This window comes from Zonotrichia leucophrys, unplaced genomic scaffold (genome assembly GCF_028769735.1).
Source record: "Zonotrichia leucophrys gambelii isolate GWCS_2022_RI unplaced genomic scaffold, RI_Zleu_2.0 Scaffold_179_96888, whole genome shotgun sequence".
Classification (NCBI taxonomy): Eukaryota; Metazoa; Chordata; class Aves; order Passeriformes; family Passerellidae; genus Zonotrichia; species Zonotrichia leucophrys.
Genome location: NW_026992384.1, coordinates 2,849 through 22,680, shown reverse-complemented (window position 1 = coordinate 22,680; position 19,832 = coordinate 2,849). Strand labels below are relative to the sequence as shown.

Below are 19,832 nucleotides of genomic sequence, written 5' to 3'. Positions count from 1 at the left end.
CGACACCTTGTATAGCCTTTGTCCCGTGTTTTGGGAAAGAATTTGGAGAGGGTTATCTTTTAACTGAGCTCCTAGTGTTTCGATAAGGTGCTTCCTGTAGAGAGAGAGAGTTTCCCTCAACAGCCGGAGCTGTGGTTCCCAAGGGGACGTAACTCAGAGCAGGACGGCGTCAGGGGAGGATATCCCGCCGAGGCTCGGTGGGAGTGTGGGCAGGGTCTGCTGCCGGAATCGGCAGAGGGGGATCTTCCCGTGGAGGCCGAGGCGGAGCGTGGGCAGCCCCCAGATGGCTGATGGCGGCTGATCCGGCAGCTCCCGGCAGAGCAAAGGCAGGTGGGAGAGCCCGGCAGCAGCGGCGGTGCCCAGCGCAGGTGGCACGGGCAGGGCAGGCGGGGATGGGATGGCTGGGACCCCCCCTGGGTGCGGTGGGCGCGGTGAGCTCGGAGCAGGCGGCAGGACAGAGCAACCCCCATCTTGCCCAGCATGGGCGGCAGAGCGGCCGCGGGCCAGGCAGTGGGAGCAGGGCACACAAATTGAGCGACAGCGCCGGGGCAGGTGGAGCTGCCCTGGGCAGTGAGGCCGCACCTGGGATGGAAAGCGGGGCAGGCGGAGCTGAGGCGGGCAGCGAGCCGGGACCCGGGACAGGCGCCTGGGCCGCGAACGGAGGGGGCAAGAGCTGCAGAGGATCCCACTCTCTTTCTGATTTTCCTCTTGTTCCCTTCCCTTTCATTTCCCCTTTTTTTTTTCTCAGAGGTTTCTCATACTTTCCAAGACCTTTATTCTTCTAAAATTCTCTGTCTAACATGTTGCATATTCTCTTCTAGGTAAATGGGTTTTTTTTACAAATAAATCCAGAGCCTACGAAATCTGTACTTCTGCTTGGATATTTTGAAATGGTCAATGAGCTAACTCAGGACCTCCTAATGTTGTTTTTCTCATCACCTTTTATTTATCCTTTGGCAAATTAAGCACCTTTTAGTTACTTGCTTGGCTACTCCAAAAATCCGAGTTCACCCATCGTTCCTTAAAAAATGATCGCACAAAACTTGAGTACCCTAGTGGGTATTCTGATGCATATCGTCTTATATTTTCCTAGTAAGCACATTTTATTAGGTAATTGTCTTCCATCAAGAAGTTTCCATTTCCCCGATTTATCTTGTTCACTTCCTATCTTGTTTAATTCTTTTTTCTCGGCTTCCCTAAACTTCGGAATTTCCAGTTTTTTCTCGTTTGGAGTTAAAATTAACATAATTCTTTCAGTAGCTTCGTGATCTGCCAAATTATTTCCTCTTATTTCTGGGGTCTTTCCCTTTTGGGGTTCCTTAATATGTACTATAGCTATCTCTTTTAAGTAATTTTAATACCTCTAAAACCTCTAAAATAAGTTCCTCGTGTGCTAATCCTTTACTTCTTGAATGAAGTAATCTTTGTCATTTCCAAATTTTTTGATTGTATGTACCACTCTAAAGGCATACCTTGAATCAGTATATATAGTTCCTTCATTTTGTGTTACATATTCTAGTGTTCTTTTTAAAGTATATAATTCACAAGTTTGAGCTTACTAGTTTAAGGTTAATTTCCGTTTTTCCATAGTTTGCATGTTTTCCCCATCCATACTACATCCACACTACATACCCTGTATTTTCTCCTTTTGCAAGGAGGTGTATCTCTGTTAGCTAACATAACTCACAAAGGACTATTCTTTTTCTTTTTTTTCCCTGTATCCAACTTACTGGTTTTCTGTCTCGTTTTCAAGATCTTATCTATTCATCTTCTGCCTCTGTTTTTCACATTCACTAACAACCTAAATACCACTTTTCTTTCAACTACACACAGAAAAATAAAAAACTTTTTTCTCACACTACTTTCAGTACAATACACCTCCCTCCAAGGAGATATAGTGAAGGTTAAAATACAGAATATACATTACCTATACTTTCATTCATCTACATTCACTCACTTTTATTTCCCATTCCCTTCCACACATTCTTTCCCACCCTCAGGACACAGAGTGGATCCCTGTTGACAGAGAATCGCGGGTCCCTGTGGCCCCCCCTGGCCTTGGGGTGGCCTCTGGGTCTCAGTATCTCCGGGCCTCCTGGGAGGGCCCTGACTCTGCTGCCTCCGGTGCCGTTCCCCTGTGGGGCTGATTTGTGTGTCACTCACACTCTTTAGCCACGGCCCCCTCACACGCCCTGGGGACAATGGCCCGTTTGCAGGTCACCTGTACCTTATGCCACAGCCCCCACACGCCCAGGAGAACAATGGCTTATTTGTGGGTCACACACTCCTCTTTCCACAGCCCCCCTTCCCACCCGCCCGGGAAGCTGAGGCTGATTTTGTGTGTGACTCACTCTCACACACAACAAGACAACAATAAGGTACCTTTTACTTTCACATCACCTATTACAAGTTTAGGTGTTTCTGGCCAGTCCTGGTGCTCTTGGATATCCCTCAACCCAGCTGTGTTGTCCAACCCCAGATGCTCTTGGGTGTAGGAGTGTCGGGGGGTAGGACGGTCAGGATGGACGGAGACGAGAGAGCTCTGCAGCCAAGGCGTGGAACTTGCGGTTTATTGCAAAGGGCCTGGGTGCAGGGCCCTGCTTGGAGCTGCCAGGCACAGCTCGGAGCAAGCCCGAGAGAAGAGAGGGGTAGAGAGGGTGAGAGGGTAAGAGAGTAAAAGTGCAGTTGAATATTCTATTTCTCACTAACCAATCTAGTACAAGATAGAAATCCTATAGCATTTACACACTGCCTATAAGAATCATGACATTACCATAATGTGTTACATTTTAAACCCTTAAAACTCCTCTTTGGACCCCTTCTGCTGAGCTAGTAGGGTCTGCTCTGACCCTTGGACCTGTCTGCAAGCAGAGGGTATTGTTTCATCAAAAGGGGATTACCTTCAGCCAGCCATACCGTTGTTTTCCAGTTGTTCAGAAACTAAGATATCTCAGAGCTTGCTTTCATTTCAGTCTCGCTTAGAGTTTCTATATTGTCAAAATCTTTTGCAGACAATCATATTTATAAGGCTTTCCTGTTTCATGTTCCCCAACACTTTGGCATTTTTTTATCCCTGAACCCAGCTGTGCGCTCCAATCCCAGATACTCTTGAGGATATCCTCAATCTGGCAGAATTTTGCTCAACCCTGAATGCTCTTAGAATGTTAGTCCCTCGACCCAGCAGGTTTTAATTCTGGATGCTCTTGGGCACTCTTATCCCTCAATCCAGCAGGTTTTTAGGGGCCCCTTTTGTCCCGTTTCCTAGTGGATTGGGCTCGGAAACTCCTCTCCTCCCTTGCTCCAAGGGGTCCAGCCCCTCTCTGAGACCCAGTCCCAGTTACCCCGGGGGATTCTCTCACTCTTCTTCTCACTCGCTGTGTCTCTTTACTGGCTGCTTCCCTCGAGGAAAGTTGGAAACGCAGCATGGGAGACTCCAGCACTCACTTGGCAGGTCTGGGACAACCAGCCCTCCTCTTATTCACACACATTCATCCCCCTGTACCTGCCCCCCTGGGAAATACTTACCAATCCCTTTTCCTTCCCGGGTTCTTCATGCACATTACCACTCTTAGGGGGGCAATTACCGCGGTTGTAGGGAGCCTTTTCCCTTCTCTTTGTTTTATTGTCTCCCTTTGTCCACCATAACCTGCGTCTGTCGGTCGCCCCAGGGGAGACAGAGCGAGGCTGCCAACGGGGCAGGGCGCGCCTTCCCCACTCTGACTCTCCTAAAGCACCGGCAGCGAGGTGTTAGTAACCATCCTCTGCTACCAAATTGTGAAAAACGCCAATCACTTGCTTTTAAAATTTTAAAAGTTTAATGGTAATAAAATGGTTATAAAAAATAGTAATAATAGTAGCGTAATAACAATTGCAACAAATCCAATCAGGACAATATGAGACAACAAATACAAAGAGTTACAGACGTCTGGGTACCTTTTTCTGGGCAGCACGAGCCCGAAAAAGGACACCCGTTAACACAGGATTAACCCTTAGGAACAATAGCCTGTTGCACGTTCATACACTTCATACATGATGCATAAATTCCATTCAAACATAGGATTCTGTCTGGTCAGTGCCAGCTTCTGCCTCTGAATCCTAACAGCGCCTTCGAGGCAGGAAGAAGTTCATTTCTTCTGATAAGAGGGCATTAAATTCTTTTTCTCTGAAAGACTTAGGTATCCTGTGGCTGCTATCTCGCTGCAAGTCCTTTCTTTAAAAAAAGCCTCTTACCAAGCATAGTTTCTATTTTAACATTTTTTAATAACCTAAAACCATATTCAACTCACTACTTAAGAGAATTAATACAGCAGTACTTTCTAACACAAGACATATAATATTCATTTTAATATTTGGGATAACCCAATCACAAAACATGCATTTTTTATAAGTATAATCCCACTTACTTCCAGTCTCTCCCAGTTTGGTCCCAGCTGCCGCCAGCATGGTTCCAGTTGCTTCCTCAGTCAACTCAGTGAGTCCCAGTATGATGCCATTTGCTCCCAGTCACTCCCAGTCAGGCCCAGTATGGGGGATGATGTGCAGGGAGTGCTCACTGTGACACTCAGTTCCTCCCAGTATTAGTCCAGTCAGTCCCAGTATGACCCAAATATGAGCCCAGTGTGCTCCCAGTCTCTGCCAGAATAAACCAGTTGTGCTCCACATGGTTCCAGTTGCTCTCTTTCACCCTCACTTTCCTTCCAGTCACTCCCAGTATCTCCCAGGGTACCCCAGTTCCCTCCACCATCTTTCCAGTTCCTTCCAGTATGATCCCATTTGCTCCCAAGCACTCCCAGTCAGCCTCAGAGTAGTGGCACTCACTGCCAGTCACCACCAGTATGATCCCAGTTCATCCCAGTACAAGCCCAGCAGTTTCCAGTCACCGCCAGCATGCACGCAGTCACTCCCTGTTCTTCCCAGTTGCTCCCACCATGATCCCAGTTACTCACAGCTGCTCCCAGTCATCCTTAGCATAATCCCAGTCACTCCCAGTATATCCCATTTGCCCCTAACATGGTCTCAGTTGCCTCCTGCAGGCTCCTGCTCACTCCCAGTATGATCCCAGTGTCCATCAGTGCGATCACAGTCTGCCCTGGCATGGCAGTATGATCCCAGTATGATGTCAGTACAAGCCCAGTGCACTCCCAGTCACTCCCAGTACGATCCCAGTATGATATCTGTAGAAGCCCAGTACAGTCCCAGTATGATCCCAGTATGATATCAGTACAATCCCAGTACACTCCCAGTATGTTCCCAGTATGATATCAGTACAAGCCCAGTGCACTCCCAGTACGATCCCAGTATGATATCTGTACAAGCCCAGTGCAGTCCCAGTCACTCCCAGTACGATCCCAGTCCAGCCCAGTCCCTGGCAGTGCTGCCACTGCTGGGATCCCCCAGCCCTGTGTGCGTTCCCCCTGGCGGATGTGCCGAGAGGAGCCCCAAGGGCTGGCAGTGCCCAGGCAGGGTCCCCAGCAAGGCCCAGTTTGGATGTGCAGCCCCCAGTTTGCCCAGTTTGCCTCTCCTTTGGCCCGGGCCGGGTTCCCCCCGCCCGCAGCGGCTGGAGCAGCCGAGAGCCCCGCGCTGCCCATCCCGACCTGTCCCGGCTCCATCCCCGCTCCTGCCGCGGCTGCGAGGGCTGCGGGAACGGGGCAGCGAGGGTGTGGCTGCTGCTGGGGGAGGAGGAGGAGGGAGGGAAGGGCAGGGATGAAGGGTGTTATAAATTGGAGTGGTCAATCTGCCGAGTGAGTATAATCAGATTAACAATTTTTATTGATTACAGCAAGCAAGGCAAAAAGCAAATCAGCGCTGGGCGACAGGGGAGTCTCCGCTCCGCCAACTGCCGCCCGCTTCTGGTATTTCGTGGGGTTTCTATACAGTCCTGCTTCCGGGTTGGCGTGTCTTTCAGGGTAGTACTCTGTGCATTCTCCTCCTGTTGCTAGGTGGTCGTAGTCTGCCTCCCGGTGGTCTGAGGATGAAGGCCGGTAGTCTTCTTCTTGCCCCACGGTCAACCTTTCCTTAGTTGGTATGGTTGGTCTGGTTCCTGGAACTTTAAGCATACTCAGCAGATAAGCAAATATTGTGCTATCAATCATAGCAGGCCCGCTACCCATGTCAACGGCCTCGCCCCTTACTCCTCGGCAAACAATAGGCACATAGGTACGTATAGTTACACATTGCTTACTTAGCATTTCAACATATTAGCTTCTAACATTTTGCAGTTTAAGCCTTATGACATTTATTTTGCAGTATATTAGCCCGTTATATTCATCTTGCAACATACTAGCTTGTTACATCTTTCTTTGCAGTTTTTCTATTATTGGCTTTTCCCCTTTTCATAGTCTTTAGCAAGTTGATGAACAAACTCATTAACTCATTACAAAGGGGGAGGAGGAGGTGGGGTTAGGGAGGAGGAGGAGATGGGATGGAAGGGGAGGGATGGAAGAGGAAAAGGAAGTGAGGATAACACAGAGAGGGAGGAGGATGGGGGATGGAAGGGGATGAGTGGGAGGAAGAGGAGGGACAAAGGCAGATCGAGGCTGAGCTGAGGGAACCACGCGGTCGATCCCTGCCTGAATTCGCAGCCCCCACCTGTGGGATTATTGTCCCCCCATCGTGCTGGTGAGCGGGGAGGGGGAGCTCGGCCCGGATATCCTGGGGGGTCCCTGGGTTGGGGTTTTTGGGGGATGTTTGGAGAATGAAGAAGTCCAAGGCTGAGCGGAAAAGGCCCCTTGGGGGGACATCGGGGGGTGGCGGTGGCGGCTGCCGGCAGAGGCAGCCTGGAGGAGCAGAGCCCTGTGTCCCCCAGGAGCCCAAAGTGGGGAGCCCAGAGAGGGGGGAGCGCCGCCATTGGTGGGAGCCTCAAGAGCCTGGAGAGGGGCAGGGGGGACTCCTTGGAGCCGCTGCAGCCCCGAGCAGAGAATGAGGGGAGAAGGGAGCCCGGGAGCCCAAACAGCCCCGGCATCCCGAAATGGGGAGAGCGAAGCGGGGGGAGCTTTTGGCATTGCTGGGACTGCCAGCAGCCTGGGCAGGGCGGGCACCAAGGAGAAGGGGGACCCCCAATCCAAGCGTGAGCCCCAACAGATGGGACAGGGGGGAACCCCCAAACACCAGAGGGGAGAGACCAGGGACGGGGAACTCCTGGGAGGCTTTTTCAGGGCTGAATTTTGGTGTTTGGGAGGTTTTTCTGGAGCCCTGATGGGCAGTGGCTTGTAGAGATGGACTTGGGCAGAGGCACCTTCAAACTCACTGTGCTCATCCCTTGTTTTCCCCAAACCAGGATTTCCCATTGCCAACTCCTGGGAGGCTGCGAGGAACAGGAAGATGCCCCAGGACAATGAGGCAGGTGAGGAGGAAGTCAGTGTCCCTGGAATGCTTAAAATCAGAGGGTTTTGGGAAAGCTGCAAAAGACAAGCCTCAGAGACAGTAGAACTGATTTGAGCTTTGCAGCAGCCAATAGATTGGTCAGCAGAAAAATTATATAAGTAGGAAAGAAATAGAAAGTAGGGAGAAATAGAACAATGGTCTGTGTATTAACACTTTTCTGGAATAACTCCCTAACCTGCGGAAAAGTATATTTAGCAAGATATTAAGAATTTCCAAGCTTAATAGTGGAGCTCTGTGCATTGTGTTTTAGGGCTTACAAGCAGGTATTGTACTTGAAATAAGCAAGCATTGTTTTAACCATCAATGTGCTTATAGTGCTTGGATAGAACTACTGTCAATAAGCTTTTGCTTTGTGTGATTGGTCAAAAACCTTTTAAAGTAAGTTTTAACATGAACTTCTTTGTCTGTTACCTGTGAAATGAGCTACTGGCATATTCCCATTGTCATAACCAAGTAATAAGACAGATGTTGGAAAATCACACAGCTCAGGACGCATTCCTAGCAGTCCAGTCCTGTTTGTGATTTGTGCACAGCCCCGAGGTGGTGATGAGTGCCCCTTTCCCCTCTGTGCTGCTCCATCTCCCAGCCCAGCACGGCCCCGGCTGCAGCTCAGCCCTGGGGGATCTCCTTGGCCTTGCCTGTGGCACGGAGGCAAATCCCATCCTGTCCTTGTCCTTCCTCCCGCAGAGCAGGAGCTGAGCATGGAGAGCAGGGAGGACAAATGCCCGCGGCAGAACCTGGTGGAAGAGGCCGTTTTGAGCGGCTCCACGGCACAGGAAGCCAACGGGGAGGAAAAGCCCGGGAGATGCCGCATGAGGAGGGGCTGCAAACGCAGCCGGCGGGGATCTGAGGGGGAAAGAGCCAGCCTGGGCCGGGAAGGCGGCCGGAGACGGAGCCAGAGCTCGGAGCTGGTGCTCCATGAGCAGCTCCATGATGGGGAGAAGCCCCACACATGTGTGGAGTGTGGGAAGAGCTTCAGGTGGAAATCCAACCTGATCAGGCACCAGAGGACCCAAACTGGGGAGAGGCCCTACGAGTGTTCCAAGTGTGGGAAGAGGTTTAAGACCAGCTCCCATCTCCTCCGGCACTATCAAAGTCACAGAGAGGAGAAGCCGTTCCAATGCCCCGACTGTGGGAAGGGATTCAAGCAGAACTCTGATCTCACCAACCACCGGCGCGTCCACACTGGGGAGAGGCCCTACGAATGTGATAAATGCAGGAAGAGGTTTAAGACCAGCTTCATTCTCCTCCAGCACTATTGGATTCACACAGAGGAGAGGCCCTTCCGCTGCCCCGACTGTGGGAAGGGATTCAAGCAGAATTCCACCCTCATCACCCACCGGCGCATCCACACAGGGGAGAGGCCCTACGAGTGTCCCCAGTGTGGGAAGAGCTTCTCCAGCAGCTCTCACTTGACCCAACACCAACGGAGGCACCACTAAGGGAAGCCCTGCGAGTGCCCCGAGTGCGGGCAGAGCTTCGTGCGCTGCTCCAGCTCCATCCCCCCCTGGAGGAGGCACTTTGGGCACAGCCCTGGTCACTCACATTCCCTGTGATTCATGTTGGGAACACACCTGGCTGCTTCGGCTTTTGGTTTGGCCTTAATTTTCCTCTGCTTCACCTTCATCTTTTAAAAACACCCAAAACTGGGTTAAATGAAGGAAATTCATCGAATATATCAGACATTGCATAATTTTTCAGTTGTTTTAGAGGGAAGTTAGTATTTGGGGACGCATTCTTTGTGGAGTGCTGCTGTTGCTAAGAGGCAGGAATTTGATCTCACCCTTCTTGTGTTGCTAAGAACTCCTCCCCTGACCCAAACCCCAACTCCACCATTGCGATATATTATAAAAAGTCAACGGCCCTGCCTTTGCCCTGTCTCTGTGGGGTAAGAAATGGATTCCCAATGGATCAGCGCTTTTCCCGCTGTATTCCAAGAGGATGAACCTGTTTCACTGGATTCCTAGAGGATTCTGACTGTCACTGTTTTTTTTTCAATTGTACTACTGCCATCCTATTTTTGATTTTTCCTAATAAAAAGCTGTTATTTCTACTCCCATATCTTTGCCTGAGAGCTCCTTAATTTCAAAAGTATTTATTATTTTTAGAATTTATTATTATAATAATAGTAATAATAATAATAATAGTAGTAGTAGTAGTTAAAGGGAGGGAGTTTACATTTTCTATTTCAGTGGAGGCTCCTGAAATGAGATGAGGCTGAGATGAGGTTGGGAAGTGATTTAGAGTCGTGGGATCTCAATTAGAGTGGTGGGATGGAGATTGTGTGGGGCTGGGTGTGTGGGATGTATTTGACAGCAAATAAAACTCAGAGACTTTACTGATTTCTCTCCCATTCATGTTCAGTCTGTTGCAGTTCTGTTTGCAGAGTTGTCATGGTTTGACCAGGAAGAAGTGGGAATTCTGGGAAGCTGTGGTCAAACCAATGAAGGTTTTGGGTTTCATACTGACACCTGGTGTAGCCAGTGGGGTTTGGACACACCTCCGAGAATACACAGGGGTTAAAAGCAGGGCACTGCCCTGGCACTTCCTCTTTGGACCTCGTCGGGCGAGGAGTTCAGATCTCTCTCCCCCGCCCGGCCCGCTGCTGCTGGGCGGGGGAGGGGCCAGCCACGTAGTAGGCCCGGGGCCTAGACAGAGGTGAAGGTTGAGGGGGCTTCGAGGATGGAAGGGTGGGAGAGCCCCAAGAGACATCGGGCAGCCAGCCCCCCCCCCTCCCCCCCCCAGGAGAGCAGCCAGCGAGAAAGGAAAGGAAGACTGCCCGGCCGCAGCGGCAGCGTGTGGGCAGCGTGCGTGAGAACCGTTCCGAGACCGACAGCAGAGAGACTGAAAACTTTTAACCCTTTCTTGCATGATTGGGGCCTTACAAAAATGCTAATCCTCCTCGAAGCTGAATAAGAAGGGAGATGAGAGATGAGATGACTTGGCTCGGAGATTGTGGAGATGATTGGATGGGGAGAGATGATTTGGAGTGGCCTTTTGGCTGGACTTTTTCTTGTAGCCATGGACTCAGTTGTTCCTGTGACACAGACTGCATTTAGGGGGAGGCAGTGCCTCAAAACCAGGAGGGTTCATTTGTGAGGACCCCCCGGCCCCAGGGGGTTGGAAAAATATGGGGGGGACAGTTGTCCCAAAAGCAGAGACTGTGCCTTTTTGGAGTGAGACAAGGCATCCTTGAAAGACCACCCTAAAAGCAGCTCTGGCCATGTCTCGGTGGTGAGAGCACTGAGCATGGAAGGAACATGTCACAAGCGGCAAATGGACTTTCCGGGCGGTGCCGAAGTGACAAGGAAGCATCCGGGATTTCAGTGTGTTTCCAGAAGCCTATGGAACAAGAAGGACTCCTTTTCCTCTTCATGAACTGCAGTTTGAGTATACTAAAGTGTCGTGCCGGGCTGGGCAGTTGGTATTTTTGAGAGAATGTATTGGATTGGGAAAGTCAGGGAGTGGGGAGGAGGAAAAGTGGTTTTGTAAGGTTTTCAATTTTTTTTCTTTTCTTTATAGTCTCTCCCTATTTCCCTGTAGTTTAAGTAATAAAGTGGTCTTTATGTTTAAGTTAGAGCCTGTTTTGCTTATTCCTGGTCACATCTCACAGCAGACACCAGGGTGAGGCATTTTCATGGGGGGCACTGGCTCTGTGCCAGGCTCAAACCATGACAAGAGTGCCGCCTTCTCAGCTCATTGTCTTGGTGTCCCTTTTTCTCTCCTGCCTCTCTTTGCCTGCTCTGTTTCTCTCTCAGTGTCTCCCTGGACCCACGGACCACCAGAGACCCTCCCCTGATTTAATTGACCCAGGCACCACCAGAGACCCTCCCTATATTTAATTGCCTCAGGGACCACCCAATACCCTCCCCTGATTTATTGCCCCAGTGACCACCAAAGACCCTCCCCTGATTAAATTGACCCCTCCCCTGATTTAATTGACCCCTGCCACCAAAGACCCTCCCCTGATTTAGTTGACCTTTCCCTGATTTAATTGACCCCTCCCCTGATTTAGTTGACCTTTCCCTGTTTTAATTCCCCTTACCCTGATTTAATTGACCCTGCCCTGATTTAATTGACCCCTGCCCTGATTTAGATGACCCCTCTGTCCCCACAGACCCTCCCCTGATTATTTATTATTTTATTTCCCAATTATTTTTTTATTCCCAGGTCCCAGGAGCTGAAGTCCTGAAGGCTGGCAGGGCAATGTCTCTGTAGGATTTTGCTCCATTTCCCTTCAAGGGCAGGAACATCTTTTCCTGGCTGGGAGGTGGAATTGCAGACTTTTGGAATGTGTGCAGGGCAACACGGACAGGCATCAAACATGGACTGGGATCAAATAGGGGTTGGAATCAAATATGGACTAGGATCAAACAGGGACTGGGATCAAATATGGACTGGGATCAACTATTGATTGGAATCCTACAGTGTGAGATAAACTGGACTGAGCTTATATAGACTGAGATCAAATACGGGCTGGGATCAAATATGAATTGGGATAAAAAATGGACTGGGATCAAATATGGACTAAAATCAGCTATGGACTGTGATAAACTGGACTGGGATCAAATCAGGACTGGGATCAACTTTGGACTGGGATCAACTTTGGACTGGGATCAAATATGGCCTGGATCAAATATGACAGATTTTATGGACTGGGATCAAATGTGGACTAGGATAAGCTATGGACAGGGATCAAATATGGACTGGGATCAAATATGGATTGGGATCAAATGGACTGGGTTCCTACAGACTGGGATAAACTGGACTGAGATTATATAGATGTCGTGGTTTGAGAGGAAGTTAGTTTTCTGGGATATGAAGTGGTCAGGCCAGTAGGTGCTCACATTTGAATACTGGCACCTGGTTTGGCCACTGGGGACATTGGATATGCCTCTGAGAACACAGGGGTTAAAAAGCAGAGCACTCCCAGGGGAAGCTCTCTTGGGTTCCATCGACGGACGCAGGTCGGGCCTCTCCTGCCCAGCTCCTGGCTGGTTTGGGGCTGGGTGAGGTAGGCCTGGCCCGAGGATGGAAGGGTGGAAGAGCCCCGAGAGCCATCGGCAGCCACACCTCCCCCCCAGGAGACAGAGAGACAGAGCGCCTGTGCCACCGTGAAATTTGATATCCTGTGCTGGCAGCACAGCCCGGCTGGCGGAGAAGGGCGGGGGGATGCAGCGAGAAGGGGTCCGGCAGCTGTGGGAGCTTTGGGCGGGCAGAGCCCGAGCTTTTAACCCTTTATCGGACAAGGAAAACTTTGCAGAACATTAATCTTTCCTAGAAGAGAGATAAGAGATGAAATGGAGGAAGGAAATGTGCAAGTGTGAAGGTCTGGGCAAGTGAAAGATGTCAGGAGAGTAGAGAAGAATCTTAGGTGGGAAGAGATGATGGAGTGGCCTTAGCTGGACTTTTCCTGTATGGCCATGGACAGAACCATGTTTCCTGTGACACAGAGACTGCATCCAGGGGGAGGCAATGGCTCAGAGCCAAGAGGGTTCAGTGTTGGTACCCCTCAGCCCCAAAGGGTTAAATTTTGGGGGCACAGGTGTCCCAAAGGTGAGACTGTGCTCTTTTTGGAATGGGACAAAGCATCCTTAAAAGGACAACCCTAGAAGCAGCTCTGATCCATGTGCAGTGGTGAGAGCGCTGGACATGGAAGGAAGAGGTCACGATGGCAGATGTTCTCCGGGCGGTGCCACGAGTGACATGGAAACACACGAGGTTTCAGCGGTGTTTCCTGGGGAAGCCTATGGCACAAGAAGGATTCCTCCCCTCTTGGTGAACTGAGAATTGATTACCTAAAGGGTGGTGATGGACCGAGAGTTGGTGATTTCGGGAATAGATGTATTGGAAATTTGGTGGCGGGGGGAGGAAATGTTTTTGGAAAGTTTTCATTTTCCCTGTGTGTTTCTTGTTACTTAGAGTTGTAGTTTAGTTAATAAAGGTTTCTTTTCTTTATTTCTAAGTGGGGGCCTGCTTTGCTTATTCCTGGTCACATCTCACAGCAGACACCAGGGAGCATATATTTTCATGGGGACACTGGCATTGTGCCAACATCAAACCATGACACCTATGCTGCCAGTTGGCCTTTTTCCACCTCTCCAGCCATCCCCATAGAACATTGGCTACCATCCATGAATCAGTGTAGAGGTAGAGCTTTGGCCATTTCTCTCCCTTAGCATTGTCCAGGGCCAGCTGAACAGCTTTGAATTCTGTAAGTTGGCTTGATCCACCTTCTCCTTCAGCAGCCTCTGCCACCTGTCCTGTGGGGCTCCATACGGCTGCTTTCCACTTCTGGTTCATCCCTACGATGTGACAGGAACCGTCAGTGAAAAGAGCGTAGCGCGTTTCCTCTGGGGGCAGTTGGTTATAGGGAGGAGCCTCTTCAGCCCATGTCACTGGTTCTTGTTGCTCTTCATCAGTAAGACCAAAGTTCTCACCTTGCAGCCAGTTTGTAATTATCTCCAAAATCCCAGGGCAATTCAGGTTTCCAATACGGGCGCACTGTGGGATAAGAGCAATCCGTTTACTCCATGTAGCGTCAGTGGTGTGGTGGGGGGTGGGAACCTTTCCTTTGAACATCCACCCCAGCACCGGTAGTCGGGGTGCCAGGAGGAGTTGTGCTTCTGTGCCAATCACCTCTGAGGCAGCCTGGACTCCTTCACAGGCAGCCAAGATTTCCTTCTCTGTGGGAGTGTAGTTGGCTTCTCACCCTCTGTAGCTTCGACTCCAAAATCCCAGTGGTCGGCCTCGAGTCTCCCCAGGCACCTTCTGCCAAAGGCTCCAGGACAAGCCATGGTTCCTGGCTGCAGAGTAGAGCACGTTCTTCACCTCTGGTCCTGTCCTGACTGGGCCAAGGGCAACTGCATGAGCAATCTCCTGCTTGATCTGTGCAAAGGCTTGTTGCTGCTCAGGGCCCCAGTGGAAAGTGTTCTTCTTACGGGTGACCAGGTAGAGAGGGCTCACGATCTGACTGTACTCAGGAATGTGCATTCTCCAAAAGCCTATGGCACCTAGGAAAGCTTGTGTCCCCTTCTTATTGGTGGGTGGAGACATTGCTGTGATCTTGTTGATAACATTGGTGGGAATCTGATGCCGTCCGTCTTGCCACTTCACTTCCAGAAACGGGATCTCTTGAGCAGGTCCCTTGACTTTGCTCTTCTTGATGGCAAAGCTGGCTTTCAGGAGAATCTGGATGATTTTCTCCCTTTTCTCGAACACCTCTGCTGCTGTCTTCCCCCACACAATGATGTCATCAATATACTGCAGGGATGTAGGGTAGGATGAAGAAACCATACACCATACATATCGTAAACAGACGCCAGTATCTTTGTAAACGCTTTATAAATCATTATCACCAAGGCCAGCACAACAGCTATTCCAATCCGTACCCCTCTACCGTAAAAATTACTTGTTAAGAACAATAATCCTAGTGACAAGAAAGGTATTGAAACCTCAAAAAGGTGTAGAGCCCAGAGCCATACGAAGGCTTTCACACCCAGAGACATCAGGGGTTCAAGCAGCATGGCTACTAACTGCTTTAACAACAAACACACAAGTAATAGAGCTTTTTTCCAACGTTTCCAGCCCCACGTTGGGCGCCAATTCATGTATTTGTCAAGGTTTAGAGCAGCTTTGGGGAAGAATCCCTCAAAGGAGCTCCGGTGAGAAAAGCACATCCAATCGGCCCCTCCCCCCAACTGGTCTGGGAGGAAAAAATAACTCCTTGGAGAAAGGTGGAAAAAACCTGTTTATTAAACAATAAAACCAAAACAATATCAAACAATGAGACCCCTTGCCACTCTAAAAGAGATTAAAAACTGAGAAAACCCCGGGTTGAAGCTCAGCTTACTCAGTCTCTGTTCAGTCCCTCCGGTGCTGGAATTGTCACAGGCCAGGCCTGGCCCGGTGGGCCACAGCTGCAGCTGCCGGTAATCTCCTGGGAGTTCAGTCCAGAGCAGTTTCAAGAGGTCGAAAGAAAAAGGAAAAAAAAACAGTCCAGGGAACTTCTTTGCCTCAGCTAGCTAAAACTAACTAAAAAGAAAAAGAAGAGCTCTGTTCCACTGTCTGTTCATCCACAGACAACACAGGCCAGGAGCAGGAATGTGGAGGAGGAGTGCAGTGTCTGAAAAAAAAACTGCGTGCTTCTTCTCTTCCCGCCTTCACTCTCTGGAACACTCTTAAAGGTACAAAACTTACTATTCAACATAAACAGAATGAGACGATTGGGGATAAAAGCATCATAGAGTCAACCCAGCACAAGGTCTAAAATTCAGAGTGGATTGAGAGGCCCTGTGTCCATCAGGAAATGCCTCCTCTCAATGCAGACCCACCCTGAATGTTCTCAAGGGCTGCAGTGTGGAGGATCCCTGGTGTGATGGGAGCTGTGCCAGCCCTGGCAATCCATGTCCATCAAGGGGTGGACTTGCTGGTGCTGAGGGTGCTGCTGTCTGTGCTTGCAGTGTCCTTGTGCCCTGCAGCTGGAGCCCTGGTTCCTTGCCCGGGGCTCTTTGGGTGGGCTCTCCCCTGCCGAGGAGGGCAATGCCTCTGCGAGGTGCTTGTGGCCGAACCGTGCCCTGGGTGCTGAGGCCAGGGGTTGATCCCTCAGGCCTTTGGCCCTGGGGTTGATCCCTCAGGCGCTGTAGGAACTGTGCCCTGGCCTTTGCCTTCAGCTTGGCCTTTTGCTGCTCCCTTCTTGCACTCACCTGCTGTGCCTTTGTGCCCAAGTGCTGCAGGGCCTTCTTGTGCCCCTCCTGCAGCCCCCTCAGTGCCTGTGGGTGCTCATCCTCTGACAGATGCTGAGCTTTCTGCAAAATCATTTGTATCTCCAGTAACCCTAATAAAACCCTTAAAAGATAATCTCCATGCTAAAATGTACAATCCACATTTCCCAGGTGTTCCTTGCTCCTCCTCCCTGTGCTCAGGGTGCCCTCCCCAGCCGGTATCCCAGAGCTGCTCCCTGTCCTGCCGCAGTGTCCAAAGGCGCCCCCCGGCGGGCAGGGCCGGCAGCTGCACGGGGCCGGGCAGCGGCCGGGCCGTCCCGCAGCCTCCTGGGGGCCGGGGGCTGCTGCCGGCCCTGCCCGGGGCTGGTGGGGTCAGGCAGCGCCTGGCGCTAAGCCCCGGCTGCCCCGCAGCCCTGGCCCGGTCCCGCAGCTCCCCACAGGCCCCCAGCCCGTGCTCCCGGTGCCGCAGCTCTGCGCCCGGTGCTGCCGCTGCCCCACAAAGATAAACCCCCTGAAACCCTGACCTCCTTGTATTCCTCTTCTGGAAACCAGGGATACAAATGATCTGAATCAGCTGACAAGTTTTGAGGCTAAGACCCTGCTGATAAACATCCCAATCCTCAGTATTTTTCTCTTCCTCCTCTTCTCCAGCATCCTTTTCCTTCCCCCGTAGATTCGTCCTGTAGCTTCTTGCCTTAACCATATTGCTGCACAATCCTCTTCACGCAATCCCTTTGCAGCACACCAACACCATCCATGCCCTGTTGTCCAAATGCGAGGGGAATTTGGGGAGGTGGGAGTGGGGCAGCGCCAAGGCCGGGCCCCCCCGCGCTGTCCTGGCGGGAGCGGCTGCAGTGGGGACCGAGTGCGGGCGGGAGCGGCCGAGAGCCCAGCGCTGCCCCAGCACTGCCAATCCCTGCCCCTGCCGTGGGATGCTGTGGGTTTGGGGTGAAGAGGGAGCCGGCAGTGGGTGCTGGGCCTGGGGCAGGAGGAGAAGGGAAGGAGAAGCAGAGTTGAGGAACAAAAGGCTCAAATGATGCACATGGGTGGAGAAGGTGGGATTGTGCAGGAGAAGGAGTAATAGCAGGAGGAAGAGGAGTGGGAGAAAGAGCAAGGACACTGGATGCAGAGGAGGAGCAGAAATAGGAGGCACCACAAGGTTCCACTTCTCCCTGTATCTGAAGCTTCCCTCCCAGCCCCAGTAGCATTCCCCCCACCATGCAGCAGGTGACCAGGGAAGGGGAATCCATGATTTTCACGGTGCTGTATCTTGGTGTTTCTGAGCTTTCTTGAGCTAAATGTTGTTGCTTTGGGTTTTTTTGGTGTGTGAATCTTCATATTCTGGAAGGGGGTTGTGCTGAATCATAATGTTTTGGGAGTTTTTGATCTGTGTCTTGATGTTTGGAGGACTTTTTTGCTGAATCTTGGTGTTTTGGAGGTTCTTAGAAACACAAGATGCCCAATGACTTAATGAGATGAACTTGGGCAAGGAGGAGCTCCCAGTCGAAGACACTCTTATTTTGTTTTTTTACCCATACCAGGATTTTTCATTCCTAGGGCGTGGCTGGATGGAGGAGGAGGAAAAGCCCTGGAGATTCCGCACGAGGAGGGGCTGCAAACCCAGCCCAGGGAGCTGTGGGGAGGAAAGAGCCCCCCTGAGCCAGAAAGGCGGCCGGAGATCCAGCCAGAGCTCAGAGCTGGTGGAGAAGCCCCATGGCAGGGAAAAGCGCCACGAGTGCTTGGAATCTGGGAAGGGTTTTAGTCGGAGCTTGCACCTGATCGAGCACCAGGTGATCCACACTGGGGAACGGCCCTACGAGTGTGGGGAGTGTGGGAAGAGCTTCAGGCACAACTCTGTCCTGATGCAACACCAGAGGATCCACACTGGGGAAAAGCCCTTTGATGTGGGGAATGTGGGAAGAGCTTCAGACAGAGGGGCCACCTGATGCAACACCAGATGATCCACAGCGGGGACCGGCCTTACGAGTGTGGGGAATGTGGGATGAGCTTCAGCCAGAAGGGGAGCCTGATGCAGCACCACAGGATCCACACAGGAGGAAAGCCCTATGAGTGTGTGGAATGTGGGAAGAGCTTCAGCCAGAGCTCTGGCCTGAGGAAACACGAGAGGATCCACACTGGGGAAAAGCCCTATGAGTGTGGGAGGTGTGGGAAGAGCTTCAGCATGAAGTGCCAGCTGACGGAACACCAGAAGATCCACTCTGGGAAAAGCCCTACAAGTGTGGGGAATATGGGAGGAGCTTCAGAGGAAGCTTGGCCCTGATTCGGCACCAGGTGATCCACACGGGGGAACAGCCCTACACCTGCTTGGAATGTGGGAAGAGCTATGGGTGGCACACTGACCTGAGAAAACACCAGCAGCATGTTCACTCTGGGGAGAAGCCCTACAAGTGTCCCCAGTGTGGGAAGAGGTTTCACAGGAGCTCCGATCTCCTCAAACATGAGCGGATTCACAGCGAGGAGAGGCCGTTCCGCTGCCCCGACTGCGGGAAGGGATTCAAGCTAAACTCCAAACTCGCCATCCACCGGCGCATCCACACCGGGGAGAGGCCCTACGAGTGTGGGGAGTGTGGGATGAGATTCTCATTGAGCTCAACTTTGACCAAACACCAACGGAGGCGCCACTAAGGGAAGCCCCGTGAGTGCCCTGAGTGTGGGAAGAGCTTTGTGTGCTGCTCCAGCTCCATCCCCCATGGGAGGATCCGTGTTGGATGATCCCCAGTGACGCTTTTTTGTCAGAGCCCTGGTGATCTGTAGTCCTGGTGATCCAAGTTGGAAGGCATCTGGCTGGGGGGCTCCACATCTTCCTGGTTCCCTGAGGGTACCTAGATAAACCCAGCAGCAGGAACATCCACCGGGACGCAGACCTATAATGGGAATTCCATGGGGAAAGCAGATTTGTCGACTTTCAACCCCATAAAATCTTTTGCATTCAATTCTATCTTCCTGTGACATCAAGGAGTATTGAATGGTCTTGGAGGTATATTCTGGGTTGACTATTTGGTGCTTGTATCCCCAGTCTGTTCTGTTTGTGCTGAAAAAGAAGTTTTGCACTTTCAAGACTTGTCCTGAGAGTGAAAGGGGGAGAGAAGAAGCACGGAGTTTGTTTTCAGAAACCGCACTCACTCCTCCACAATCCTGCTCCTGCACTGTGTTGTCTGCGGATGGACAGACAGCGGGACAGAGCTCTCCTTTCCTTTTAGTTAGTTTTAGCTAGCTGAACCAAACAAGTTCTTTGGACTGTGGGGTTTTTCCCCTTTCTTTGGACCTGTTTAAACCTGCTCTGGCCTGAACACCAGAAGAGCACGGGCAGCTCACACCTGTGGCCCACCGGGCTGGGCCTGGCCTGGGACATTTCCAGCATCGGAGGGACTGATAAGAGACTGAGTGAGCTGAGCCTACAGACCATGGAGGGACTTTGTGAGTTTGTGTCTCTTTTAGAGCGGCAAGAGGTTTTATTGTTTCATATTATTTAGGTTTTATTGTTTAATAAACAGTTTTTTCCACTTTTCTCCAAGGAGGTATTTTATTTTTCCCGAACCAGTTGGGGGAGGGGCCAATTGAATCTGCTGTCTTAAAGGAACCCCTTTGTGGGTTCTCTCCCAAATTTGCCCTGAACCAGGACAAGGTCTTTTCCAACTTCATGGATTCCATGATTTTAATTTCCTATTGCCCAAGGGTGTCTTCTGTAGCCAAATGGTGAAAAAC

The 19,832-nt window shown here is 51.1% G+C and overlaps 1 pseudogene; it reads left to right on the top strand.

Annotated features, from left to right (window-relative positions):
* LOC135461128 (zinc finger protein 420-like) overlaps window positions 1-19,630 on the top strand; it is a 40,263-nt pseudogene extending 20,633 nt beyond the window's left edge.
* The last annotated feature ends 202 nt before the right edge of the window (window positions 19,631-19,832 follow it).